This window comes from Cervus canadensis, chromosome 3 (genome assembly GCF_019320065.1).
Source record: "Cervus canadensis isolate Bull #8, Minnesota chromosome 3, ASM1932006v1, whole genome shotgun sequence".
Lineage (NCBI taxonomy): Eukaryota > Metazoa > Chordata > Mammalia > Artiodactyla > Cervidae > Cervus > Cervus canadensis.
In genome coordinates, this window is record NC_057388.1 from 31,741,640 (window position 1) to 31,755,532 (window position 13,893).

The following is a 13,893-nucleotide window of genomic DNA, read 5'->3' on the forward strand; positions in this document are numbered from 1 at the left end:
CAAAAAAGATCTTTATGACCCAGATAATCACGATGGTGTCATCACTGGACTAGAGCCAGATATCCTGGAATGCGAAGTCAAGTGGGCCTTAGGAAGCATCCCTATGAACAAAGCTAGTGGAGTTGATGGAATTCCAGTTGAGCTATTTCAAATCCTAAAAGATGATGCTGTGAAAGTGCTGCACTCAATGTGCTAGCAAATTTGGAAAAGTCAGCAGTGGCCACAGGACTGGAAAAGGTCAGTTTTCATTCCAATCCCAAAGAAAGGCAATCCCAAAGAATGTTCAAACTACTGCACGATTGCACTCATCTCACACGCTAGTAAAGTACTGCTCAAAATTCTCCAAGCCAGGCTTCAATAGTACATGAACCATGAACTTCCAGATATTCAAGCGGATTTACAAAAGGCAGAGGAACCAGAGATCAAACTGCCAACATCCATTGGATCATTGAAAAAGCAAGAGTTTCAGAAAAACATCTACCTCTGCCTTATTGACTATGCCAAAACCTTTGACTGTGTGGATCACAACAAGCTGGAAAATTCTGAAAGAGATGGGAATACCAGACCACCTGACCTGCCTCCTGAGAAATCTGTATGCAGGTCAGGAAGCAACAGTTAGAACTGGGATGTGGAACAACAGACTGGTTCCAAATTGGGAAAGGAGTACATCATGGCTGTATATTGTCACCCTGCTTATTTAACTTATATGCAGAGTGCATCATGAGAAATGCTGGCCTGGATGAAGCACAAGCTGGAATCAAGATTGCTGGGAGAAATATCAATAATCTCACATATGCAGATGGCACCACCCTTATGGCAGAAGGTAAAGAACTAAAGAGCTTCTTGATGAAAGTGAAAGAGGAGAGTGAAAAAGCTGGCTTAAAGCTCAACATTCAGAAAACTAAGACCATGGCATCCAGTCTCGTCACTTCATGGGAAATAGATGGGGAAACAGTGGGAACAGTGACTGACTATTTTTTGGTGCTCCAAAATCACTGCAGATGGTGACTACAGCCATGAAATTAAAAGATGCTTACTCCTTGGAAGAAAAGTTATGACCAACTTAGACAGCATATTAAAAAGCAGAGATGTTACTTTGCCAACAAAGGTCCATCTAGTCAAAGCTATGGTATTTCCATTAGTCATGTATGGATGTGAGTGTTGGAATTCAAAGAAAGCTGAGCACCAAAGAGCTAATGCTTTTGAACTGTGGTGTTGGAGAAGGCTCTTGAGATTCTGTTGGACTGCAAGGAGATCCAACCACTCAATCCTAAAGGAAATCAGTCCTGAATATTCATTGGAAGGACTGATGTTCAAGTTGAAACTCCAATACTTCGGCCACCTGATTCGAAGTACTGAGTCATTTGAAAAGACCCTGATGCTTGGAAAAATTGAAGGCAGGAGGAGAAGGGGATGACAGAGGATGAGATAGTAGAATGGCATCACTGACTCAATGGACATGAGTCTGAGTAAACTTGGGAGTTGGCAATGGACAAGGAGGTCTGGCATGCTTCAGTCTTTGGGGTTGCAAGGAGTCAGACACAACTGAGTGACTGAACTGAACTTAGTGGTGGAAGACTTATTGGTGACCAACTTTATTTGTATTGAGTGTTTTTTAATGCTTTCAACAAATATTTTAAAGGGAGAAGTCTTGGAGGTGACGAATTTTGTTTGTATTGAATGTCCTTGAAAGTAATTATGAATTATGTACATATTAACAAATAACACTTTGATAAATGTTGTTAAATGTACTGAAGCATTTACAATTCTGAACCCTTTACAGATACTGTTTCAGAAAGCTTTTTGTCTTAAAATTTAGTATTTTCCATGTATACAGGTCATTATTCTTCTATAAACCAATAGTGAGTGCCAAAGCAGTGTATGAATAACTTTTAATGACAACATCCTTAATGTACTTATATTCTTGATATTAACATCCTGATTGAATTTCAGTTCATAGCAGCATAGATGAAGTGTATTTTATTCTAACTTATATGTGTTAGATGACTAATGATTTGTTTTGGTTCAGGTAATCTAAAAATTTCTTAAACATAAATGTGTAACGGGCAGACCCATGACCAGCAAATACATCATGCAGCACGTAATGAATTGCTCTCGGTTGCCACTGTTAAGCTGATTATACTGTCATGAACAAAGTGAGTCATAATATTTTATGACCTCAATCTAGCACCTTTTCCTGGAGGCATTTTCTAGTACAGTCAGGAATAGATGCTAAGTAAATCCTTGAGCTGGAATTTCTCAGTGTACATCTCCCAATGTAAAGATCATATACATGCACATAGACACATAGGCTGAAGATGCCAAGCAGCATAAAAGAGACCTAGGTTTTTCCAAATATCAGATTCATTTTATTTGTCCTTGTGATATTCCTCCTATATTCCACATTCGTTATTTGAAATGATTGGAGCTCTAAAGTGAAATAGAAATTTGAATATAATAGAATAATACACAAGTAAATATTAGTATAATTGATTTAATAATAAATTAAAATTTTAGAATATTTTATACATTTTAAAAGCTTTCCATATGTATTAACTTCTTTAACACAAAATAGGTTTATCAGTGGTAGAAGTCTTGTTAATTCATTTTATAGATGAACAAGGCTTTTAAAAGACTTACTGAAGACTATAGAGCTAATTGGAATCAGAGCCAACACTAAAACTCTTCCTCTTGATTTCCACTGCAGGGCTTTCTCCCTTACAAGGACTTAACATTCATGAAGTATGCTTGCCAGGGGAATCTTTTCAGTTTAATAATTTCTAAAAATTCTATTTTAAGGATAGATGGTAAGTAGATAAGAGCTAGGTTCATTATAGTTCTTTATAGTGTGACTTAATTTCAGGGTTTTTTTAAAATTGTTTCCAACAGTATTTTTTCACATGTATAAGAGGATACAGTAAATTCTATATTTTTGCAACCCCATGGCATGTAGCTTGCAAGCTCCTCTGTCTATGAAATTCTCCAGGCAAGAATACTGGAGTGGGTACCCATTCTCTTTTCTGGGGGATCTTCCCAACCCAGGGATTAAACACAGGACTTCTGCATTCCAAGCAGATTCTTTACCATCTGAGCTGCCAGAGAAGCCAACATTAAACACTAGATAAAACAAAACCTGTAACTCTTTTCTCAGATGAAATTCTAGAAAATATCACTTAAATGACAAATCTAAGTAATCACAAAAGAATGGGAAGACAGAAAGAGAACATATTTCTTAAAAATAATTGTTGGAATTCTATATCATGGGGTTACATGACCATAGATTATCTATCTTTTTGGTGTAACATTTGATAAAAATTTTCCTATGAATTCCTTAAGGTTAAAGTGTTTAAATTTGAGTTAGAAATACTATTAACAGTTTTCACATATTTACAGCAGTTTAATCTAAGGAGTGATGGTAAATGACAATTTGAATTATAGAGATGTATAAAGTAGTATACAGAAAGTGTATAAATATCCCTTTGTTTCCCTATAAAAGTCGCCCCATTTTAGATGATCCTTTTCATATAATTTGAATGTCTAAACAAATGCTTTGCCATGGAGGCAAGACACACAAACACACATACACACACAGCCAACCATCACCAAAAAATATACTGATGATTTCTTCTGAGACCTTTAGTTTCTGGACATGAAATCTTATGCGATTTATCATCACGTGAGATACTAAAAGGATATCTACCTATAAATTGAAGTGAAAGTTGCTCAGTTGTGTCTCTTTTTTTTAAACTTATTTTTTATTGAAAGATAATAGGTTTATGGAATTTTGTTGTTTTCTGTCAAACCTCAAAATGAATTAGCCATAGGTATACATATATCCACTCCCTTTTGAACCTCCCTCCATCTCCCTCCCCATCCCACATCTCTAGGTTGATGCAGAGCCCCTGTTTGAGTTTCCTGAGACATACAGCAAATTCCCATTGGCTACCTATTTTACATATGGTAAAGTAAGTTTCTATGTTACTCTTTCCATACATCTCATCCTCTCCTTCCCTCTCCCCATGTCCATAAGTCTATTCTCTATGTCTGTTTCTCTACTGCGGCCCTGTAAATAAGTTCTTTAGTATCATTCTTCTAGATTCCATGTTATATGCATTAGATATATACAATACTTATCTTTCTCTTTCTGACTCACTTCACTCTGTATAATAGGTTCTAGGTTTATCCACCTCATCAGAACTGACTCAAATACATTCCTTTTTATGGATGAGTATATTCCATTGTGTATATGTACCACAACTTCTTTATCCATTCATCTGTTGATGGACATCTAGGTTGCGTCTATGTTCTAGCTATTGTAAATAGTGCTGCAATGAACGATGGGATACATGGGTCTTTTCCAGCTTTGGTTTCCTCAGGGTATATACCTAGGAGTGGGATTGCTGGGTCATATGGTGGTTTTATTCCTGCTTTTTTAAGGAATCTCCATACCATCTTCCATAGTGGCTGTATCAATTTACATTCCCACCAACAGTGCAAGAGCATTCCCTTTTCTCCACACTCTCTCCATCATTTATCATTTGTAGATTTTTTTGATGATGGACATTCTGACCAGTATGAGGTGATATCTCATTGTAGTTTTGATTTTCATTTCTCTGATATTGAGTGATGTTGAGCATCTTTTCATGTGTTTTTTAGCCATCTGTATGTCTTTGGAGAAATGTTTGTTTAGGTCTTTTTCCCAATTTTGATTGGGTTGTTTGTTTTTCTGGCATTGAGTTGTATGAGCTGCTTGCATATTTTGGAAATTAATCCTTTGTCAGTTGTTTCATTTGCTATTATTTTCTCCCATTCTTAGGGTTGTCTTTTCACCTTGCTTATAGTTTCCTTTGCTGTGCAAAACTTTTAAGTTTAATCAGGTCCCACTTGTTTACTTTTGTTTTTATTTCCATTATTCTAGGAGGTGGGTCACAGAGGATCTTGCTTTGATTTATGTCATCAAGGGTTCTGCCTGTGTTTTCCCCTAAGAGTTGTATAGTTTCTGGTCTTACATTTAGGTCTTTAATCCATTTTGAGTTTATCTTTGTGTATGATATTAGGAAGTGTTCTAATTTCATTCTTTTACATGTAGCTGTCCAGTTTTCCCAGCACCATTTATTGAAGAGGCTGTCTTTGCCCCATTGTATATTCTTGACTCCTTTATCTAAAATAAGGTACCAATAGGTGCATGGGTTTATTTCTGGGCTTTCTATCTTGGTCCATTGGTCTATATTTCTGTTTTTGCACCAGTACCACACTGTCTTGTGACTGTAGCTTTGTAGTATAATCTGAAGTCAGGAAGGTTGATTCCTCCAGCTCCATTCTTTCTCAGGACTGCTTTGACTGTTCGGGGTCTTTTGTGTTTCCATATGAATTGTGAAATCTTTTGTTCTAGTTCCATGAAAAATGCCAGTGGTAATTTGATAGGGATCACATCTAATCTGTAGATTGCATTGGTAGTATAGTCATTTTCACAATATTGATTCTTCCTACCCAGGATCATGAATATTTCTCTGTCTGTTTATGTCATCTTTGATTTCTTTCATTAGTGTCTTATAATTTTCTGTGTACAGTTTTTTTGTCTCCTTAGGTAAGTTTATTCCTAAATATTTAATTCTTTTTGTTGCAATGGTAAATGGGGTTGAATCCTTAATTTCTCTTTCTCGTTTTTCATTGTTAGTATATAGAAATGCAAGTGATTTTTGTGTATTGATTTTGTATCCTGCAACTTTGCTCAATTCACTGATCAGCTCTGGTAATTTTCTGCATCTTCAGGGTTTTCTGTGTAGAGTATCATGTCATCTGCAAAAACAGGGAGAGCTTTACTTCTTCTTTTCCGATCTGGATTCCTTTTACTTCTTTTTCTTCTCTGATTGCTGTAGCTAGGACTTCCAGAACTATGTTGAATAATAGTGGTGAAAGTGGACACCCTGTCTTGTTCCTGATCTTAGGGGGAATGCTTTCAGTTTTTCACCATTGAGAATAATGTTCACTGTAGGCTTATCATACATGGACTTTACTATGTTGAGGTAGGTTCCTTCTGTGCCCATTTTTTGAAGAGTTTTAATCATAAATGGGTGCTATATTTTGTCAAAGTTTTTTTCTGCATCTATTGAGATTATCATATGGTTTTTATCTTTCCATTTGTTAATATTGTGTATCACATTGATTGATTTGCATATATTGAAGAATCCTTGCATTCCTGGAATAAACCCAACTTGATCATGGTGTATGAGCTTTTTGATGTGTTGCTGAATTCTGTTTGCTAACATGTTGTTGAGAATTTTTGTATCTATGCTCATCAGTGATATTGGCCTGTAGTTTTCTTTTTTGTGTGTTGTTTTTGTCTGGTTTTGGTATCAGAGTGATGATCACCTCCTAGAATGAGTTTGGAAGTGTTCCTTCCTCTGCAATTTTTTGAAAGAGTTTTGGAAGAATAGGCATTAACTCCTCTCTAAATGTTTGATAGAATTGTCCTGTGAAGTCATCTGGTCCTGGGCTTTTGTTTTTTGGGAGATTTTTGATCACAGCTTCAATTTCAGTGCTTGTGATTGGGTAACTGGGTTGTTCATAATTTCTATTTCTTCCTGGTTCAGTCTTGGAAGATTGAACTTTTCTAAGAGTCTGTCCATTTCTTCCAGATTATCCATTTAATTGCCATATAGTTGTTCATAATAGTCTCCTATAATCCTTTGTATTTCTGCATTGTCTCTTGTAACCTCTCCTTTTTCACTTCTAATTTTGTTATTTGTTTCTTCTCTTTTTTTCTTGATGAGTCTGGTTAAAGTTTTGTCAATTTTGTTTATCATCTCAAAGAACCCACTTTTAGTTTTATTATCTTTACTATTGTTTATTTCATTTCTTTTTCATTTATTTCTGCTTGAGTCTTTATGATTTCTTTCCTTCTACTAATTTTGGAGTTCTTTTGTTGTTCTTTTTCCAGTTGTTTTATGTGTAAAGTTAGGTTGTCTATTTGATGTTTTCTTTTTTTTGTTTGTTTTGTTTCTTGAGGTAGGATTGCATTGCTATAAACTTCCATCTTAGAACTGCTTTTGCTGCATCCCATAGGTTTTGAATTGTAATGTTTTCATTGTCATTTGTTTATAGAAATTTTTTTATTTCCCTTTTGATTTCTTCCGTAACCTGTTGGTTATTTAGAAGTGTGTTGTTTACTCTTCATGTGTTTGTGTTTCTTACATTTTTTTCCCCTTGTAATTGATATCTAGTCTCACTGCATTGTGGTTGGAGAAGATGCTTGCTATGACCTCAATTTTCTTAAATTTACTGAGGTTTGATTTGTGACCCAAGATGTGGTCTATCCTGGAGAATGTTCCATGTGCACTTGAACAAGGTGTATCCTTCTGCATTTGGATGGAATGTCCTGAAGATATCTATGAGATCCGTCTCATCTATTGTATCATATAAGACTTGTGTTTCCCTATTAATTTTCTGTTTTGATGATCTGTCCATTGGTGTGAGTGGGGTTTCTAAGTCTCCTACTATTATTGTGTTACTGTCAATTTCTCGTTTTATGTCTGTTAGTGTTTGTCTTATGTATTAAAGTGCTCCTATGTTGGGTACATAGATATTTACAATTGTTATGTCTTCCTCTTGGATTGATCCCCTGATTATTATGTAGTGACCTTCCTTATCTCTCGTAATCTTCTTTATTTTAATGTCTATTTTGTCTGATATGAGGATTGCTACTACAGCTTTCTTCTGCTTCCCATTTGCCTGGAATATATTTTTCCCTCCTCTCACTTTCAGTCTACATATGTCTTAGGTCTGAAATGGGTTTCTTGCAGACAGCACATATATGGGTCTTTTTTTGGTATCCATTCAGCCAGTCTGTGTCTTTTGGTTGGAGCATTTAATCCATTTACATTTAAAGTAATTATTGGTATATAGTTCCTGTTGCCATTTTTTAAATTATTTGGGGTTGATTTTGTAGACCTTTTTTTCTTCTCTTGTATTTCTTAACTATCTAAGTCCCTTTAACATTTGTTGTAAAGCTGGTTTGGTGGTACTGAATTCTCTTAACTTTTGCTTGTCCAAAAAGTTTTTTATTTCTCCATCAATTTTGAATGAGATCCTTGCTGGGTACAGTAATCTTGGTTGTAGATTTTTCCCTCTCAGTACTTTAAATATATCCTGCTATTCCCTTCTAGCCTGCAGAGTTTGTGTCTGACTCTTCATGACCCCATGGGCTATATAGTCCATGGAATTCTCCAGGTCAGAATATTGGAGTGGGTAGCCTTTCCCTTCTCCAGGTGATCTTCCCAACCTAGGGATTGAACCCAGGTCTTCTGTGTTACACTTGGATTCTTTACCAGCTGGGTCAGAAGGGAAGCCCATCTATGTAAAAGTATTTTATAAAATCAATAAATTCTCCAAGGAAGAAAAGCAGTGAACTCTATTTTTTAATGAAATAGCTGACACCATTAAGAAAAATTAACACAAAAATCGATTTTTCTCAAATTTCCCATTGTTTAGAAATAATTACTCATACCTACATTTCAGGATCTCAGTAGATGTTAACTAAGCCATAATATTGGGCTTCCCAGGTGGCACTAGTGGTTAAAAACCTGCCTGCCAACAGGAGACATAAGAGACATGGGTTCGATCTCTGGGTTGGGAGGATGCCCAGAGGAGGGCATGGCAACCTACTCCAGTATTCTTGCCTGGAGAATCCCATGGACAGAGGATCCTGGTGGGTTATGGTCCATAAGGTCACAAAGAATTGGACACAACTAAATTGACTTAGCATGAACGCAAGCCATAGTATTAATGCAGTGCTATAAAGTTTGTAGGATGATTTTTTTTTTCCCTGAAACAAAACAGACATACAAGCATTGCTATTTACAGAGTGCAAAGTAAGTTTAGCTTTCTAGTTATCTAATTTCAGAGGACATTAAATAACTTTAAGTACCAAATGCTGAGTTCAGGCCCTGGACTTAATTAGTGAAGGAGACATTTGCAAAGGATCTTTTGGCCTTATATTCTTACTTTTGTATGTTTTCAGGATAAATACAGTGTCTGAGATAAGCAAAGAAAAATATTCAAAATAATTAAAATACCATTCATTATCCTGATAGATAATTTCAGCCCTGCTCACATTCCTTCCAGAGGTTTATTTATTCTGGATGCAACACCTTTGCAAAAGGAAACATCTTGTTTAGTACATAAGATAGAACTGTACACACAAAAAGAATGTATGATAAATGATTTTCTAATGCCTTGGTAATATAAACAATCTCTACCCATTGTACAAAATAAATCTGCAGTGTGATTTTTAACCTGAAAGAAAGTAATGGATAATAATCGTTTGCTTAGGAAATTGAAAAAAGAAACCCAAAGCATATTTAATAAATTATTTCATGTTTTCCTCAAAATATTTTAAAAGGGTAAGATCAAGAAAAAAAATATCTCCTAATGCATACACCCATGTTGTCCATATAATGGGGAATGGCCTTACAATATTGGTATAATTTGCCTCTAGCATGTCAGCAGGAATTAAGATTGTCAGAAATATCATCAAAAACAATTGGCCAAAGTCAGAGCTGGTAAAATGACGACTAGTGGGTTCATCCGTACCGTTGTTCTAGATTTCACATACATGCGTTAATATACAATATTTGTTTTTCTCTAAATTACTTCAACCTATTTGCAAAGCGGAAGTAGAGACACAGACATTGAGGACAAGCGTATGGATACCAAGTGGGGGAGGGAGCGGGTGGGATGAATTGGGAGATTGGGATTGACATATATACACTCTTATGTATGAAATAGACAACTAATGAGTACCAACTGTGTAGCACAGGGAGCTCCACTCAGTGCTCTGTGGTGACCTAAATGGGGAAGAAATCCCCAAAAGAGGGGGTATTTGTATCCCTATAGCTGATTCACCTGCTGCATAGCAGCAACTAACACAACGTTGTAAAGCAAATGTGCTCCAATTAAAACACAAAACAAAACTAAAACAAACAAAAATGAAGAGTATGATTTGCCACTACTAGAATTTTAAGCTGTCTTCTAGATTTGTGGTTTTGAACAAGAACATTTCACAAGAGTGCAAAAGGGTATTTAATTAGCAGCAACAACAACAACAAAAAGGTATTTAATTAGCAGTTTCCATGTGATACACTTTTTTTGTGGGATATGGATAAGTTCCCTGCTTTTAGATGAGATGTTTTTTCAAATAATGCAGTTCCCCTTGTTCTGATTCTCTATTTGCCAAACCACTTCCCTAACAACTTGATGATATAATTTAAAATTTTTTCAGTATTTATAAGTAACTTGGTATTCCACATGTCTCGACACTGGAAGTGATGTGTTCTGAAATCAGAGGTTAGCAAGCTACAGCCTGTGGACCAAATCTGGCCCACCACCTGCTTTTATACGATCCATGAACCAAGAATAGTTGTTACATACTTTTAAATGGTTGAAAAAATGAAAAGAATAATATTTTGTGACTCATGAAAATTATGTAAAATTCAAATTTTAGTAAATGTAGAGAACATTATTGGAAGACAGCCATGCCATTCATTTACATATTGTTTTTTCTGCTTTCATATTACAGTGCATATTGGAATAGTTGCAGGAGAGATCATATGATCTGTAAAGCCTGAAATATTTACTAAAACATTTGCTATGAGGTCCTTTGCTGAAATGTTTACTGATCCCTGCTCTGGACTGTAGGAATGATTATTTCCATCTCTTGGAAAAGGGGTTGAAAAGTAACATGACATCTTTAAAGTAAAAATTGCTGGATAAACAGGCAGAGGTTATAAATTGACCTAGAATAAATAAGCTTTTTGTATAAAATTATTTTTTGTTTCATTGTGATTCATTTAAATTAAATACCACCCTTGGAAACTGTTTCATCACTTCCAAAAGTTACAATATCTGAAAATTTTGAATTCCAATATTAATGATTGTAACTTTATTTTGTAATTTAATTTTTATTTTATATTGCTAACTTTAAAATAGCAGATTCTCTAAGATTGCAAATAAAACCTCATACTTATTCTGAATATCTCTCTTTTACAATTTGTTATATCTGGTGAATATAAATAGAGGCTTTTGTTCCTAAAATTTGATCTCTCATCAACCCCAGTGAGGAATTAACAGCTAAGGCATGGTGAAAAAAATCCTACTACATCACAAGTCTAAACCAGAAACTTGAAACTGGCAGCCTTGGGTCAAATTTAACCCAAGGAGATATATAGATATATATATATATATATATATATATATATTTTTTTTTTTTTTAGCTTTCCCAGTCTATACGTTGTCTTCGAAAATTATGAAATAGTTTCAAACATATAATATGAAAATTGGGAGATTTTACTTAAAACTTTGCTTTAAAAATTCTCCAAAGTTCTGACAGGCATTCCTACAGGGGATCGTGAGTTACAGCTGAGTAGTGGCTGACCTTTGCATAGGAGGCACCACCTCCCCAATTAATCACAGTCGGCAGCTGTGTGGCTTCCATTATCGCCCTGGTCTAGAAACTTCAGCATTTGGAAGCCTTGCACCCCCATTCCCTAGGAACAACTAGCTCCAGGAGGAAAAGGGGAAGGGAGAATTGTGTAAGAGTTGAAGAGAGCGTTTCTCTAGTGGAAACATCTGGGAAGAGGTGGATGTTTTGTCAAAAAGGAGGTGAACTGTAATTCAGAGCGACTTGCTTCAGCAGATATCAGATTGGTGGAAATATTGTTGAATCAGGAAGAGGCTTTATCTAATAAGAAATATCATAATGATTGTGAATGTTATTGTTACTATGTTATCTCTCTATGAATTTGAATCATGGTTCTGCAGCCGTACCCTGACTGAAAATGTTCTGTCAGTGACTTCAGATGAAAAGGAACTGCTTTACTCGGTTTGGCTCCATTAGACATAGAATATAAAGCATGTTTTATGCGAGTCTGCATTTCAAAGACCAGTTGGCTGATTCAGGTTATAATGAGTTCCCTATGACTACTATTTGTTGTTATTTTATAGTCGCTAAGTTGTGTCTGACACTCTTGTGACCCTATGGACTGTAGCTGACCAGGCTCCCCTGTCCATGGAATTTCCAAGGCAAGAATACTGCAGAGGGGTGTCTGTTTCCTTTTCCAGCCAATCTTCTCAACCCAGATATAGAACCCTGGTCTGCATTAGCAGGTGGATTTTTCTTTTGTTTCTTTCTTTACCACTGAGCCCTTACTGCTATGCATGCTTGCATGCTCTGTGGCTTCAGTCCTGTCTCTTTGCAACCACATGGACTGCACCCCACCAGGCTCCTCTGTCCATGGGGTTCTGTAGGCAAGAATACTGGAGTGGGCTGCCACGTCCTGCTGCAGGGGATCTTCCCCACTCAGGGATCAAACCGGACTCTTCTGAGGCTCCTGCACTTGCAGGCACGTTTGGGCTTCCCTGGTGTCTCAGACGGTAAAGCGTCTGCCTGCAATGCAGGAGACCTGGGTTCGATCCCTGGGTTGGGAAGATCCCCTGGAAAAGGAAATGGCAAGCCACTTTAGTACTCTTGCTTGGAAAATCCCAAGGACGGAGGAGCTTGGTAAGCTACAGGCTTACCTCTTCCATGAGGTCGGAAGAGTCAGGCACAACTGAACGAATTCACTTCTTCACTTACGTGATTAGTTGATGATGAAAGTACACACACGTGTGTGTAAATGTGTGCTCATAGATGTATGTATTATCTACCAATCATCTTAGGTTGAACTGAAACACATATATAGAGGAGGATCTTAGATATCCTGGGCAAGACAACTCCCTTGTGTTATATTTAAGGAATATGAAGATGGAATTGGTGTGATGTCTAGAACTTGAGGCTTTTAAATCCCAGGCTTTTACTATTTTCCCATTCCTCCCTTCTCCCCCTCCCACCTTTCCTCCTCTTGCTCCTCCTAGCCCACCATATTCTCCTTTTTCTTCTGTGTCATATTTAATGGCTTCTAAATGACTGGGAAAGTTTTATTCAGTTTGTCTATAATTTGACATACTTTTATAACTTGGAAAAAAGATCAATTATAATTAACCAATAAATTATTTTTTCTGCTAGGTGAATGACATCGTCCTACTTTGAAATGCATTGAATAAGACAGAAAACAGCTCCTGGTCTCTGGATGTAATGAAAATTATCTATTGATACAATCAAGTGTGAATGAAAATCATTAAAACATTATGAAATCAAAACCAAGATTTTTTAGTATTAGAGAAATTAATTTTAAAAACCACTGTGAATGAATGAGAGCCTATGAAGTACAACTAAAATAGTACCCAGAGGAAAATTTGTCTTGAAAATGTACCAAAAAGGAAAAAAATAAAAGTGTATTAAATATTGAATTAAATGAGTTAGGTAAAGAACAATATAAGCCTAAGAAAAGATGGGAGTTAAAATATGGGAATTAGAATTCAAAAGAGCAGAAATTAATTAAAAAACAGAAAAATACAAAATATTTGACAGTTAATTGTTCGATAATCTCCCAAGTGAATTAGGTGAAAGTCACTTAGTTGTGTCTGACTTTGTGACCCCATGGACTATACAGTCTATGGAATTCTCCAGGCCCGAATACTGGAGTGGGTAGCCTTTCCCTTCTCCAGGGGATATTCCCAACCCAAGGATCAGACCCAGGTCTCCTGCATTGCAGGAGGGTAACCTATCCCTTCTCCAGCAGATCTTCCTAATCCAGGAATCAAACTGGCATCTCCTGCATCTCAGACGGATTCTTTACCAACTGAGCTATCAGGGAAGACCCGATAATATCTTATTAAATTTAAAGTATCTATTATGTTTATACCTTAGCCACTCAAATCTTATTGGAACGTTAGTTTTACACTTTGAACTTTCATTATAGTGGGAGGAATGACCTATGGCCAGACAGAATTCCTATC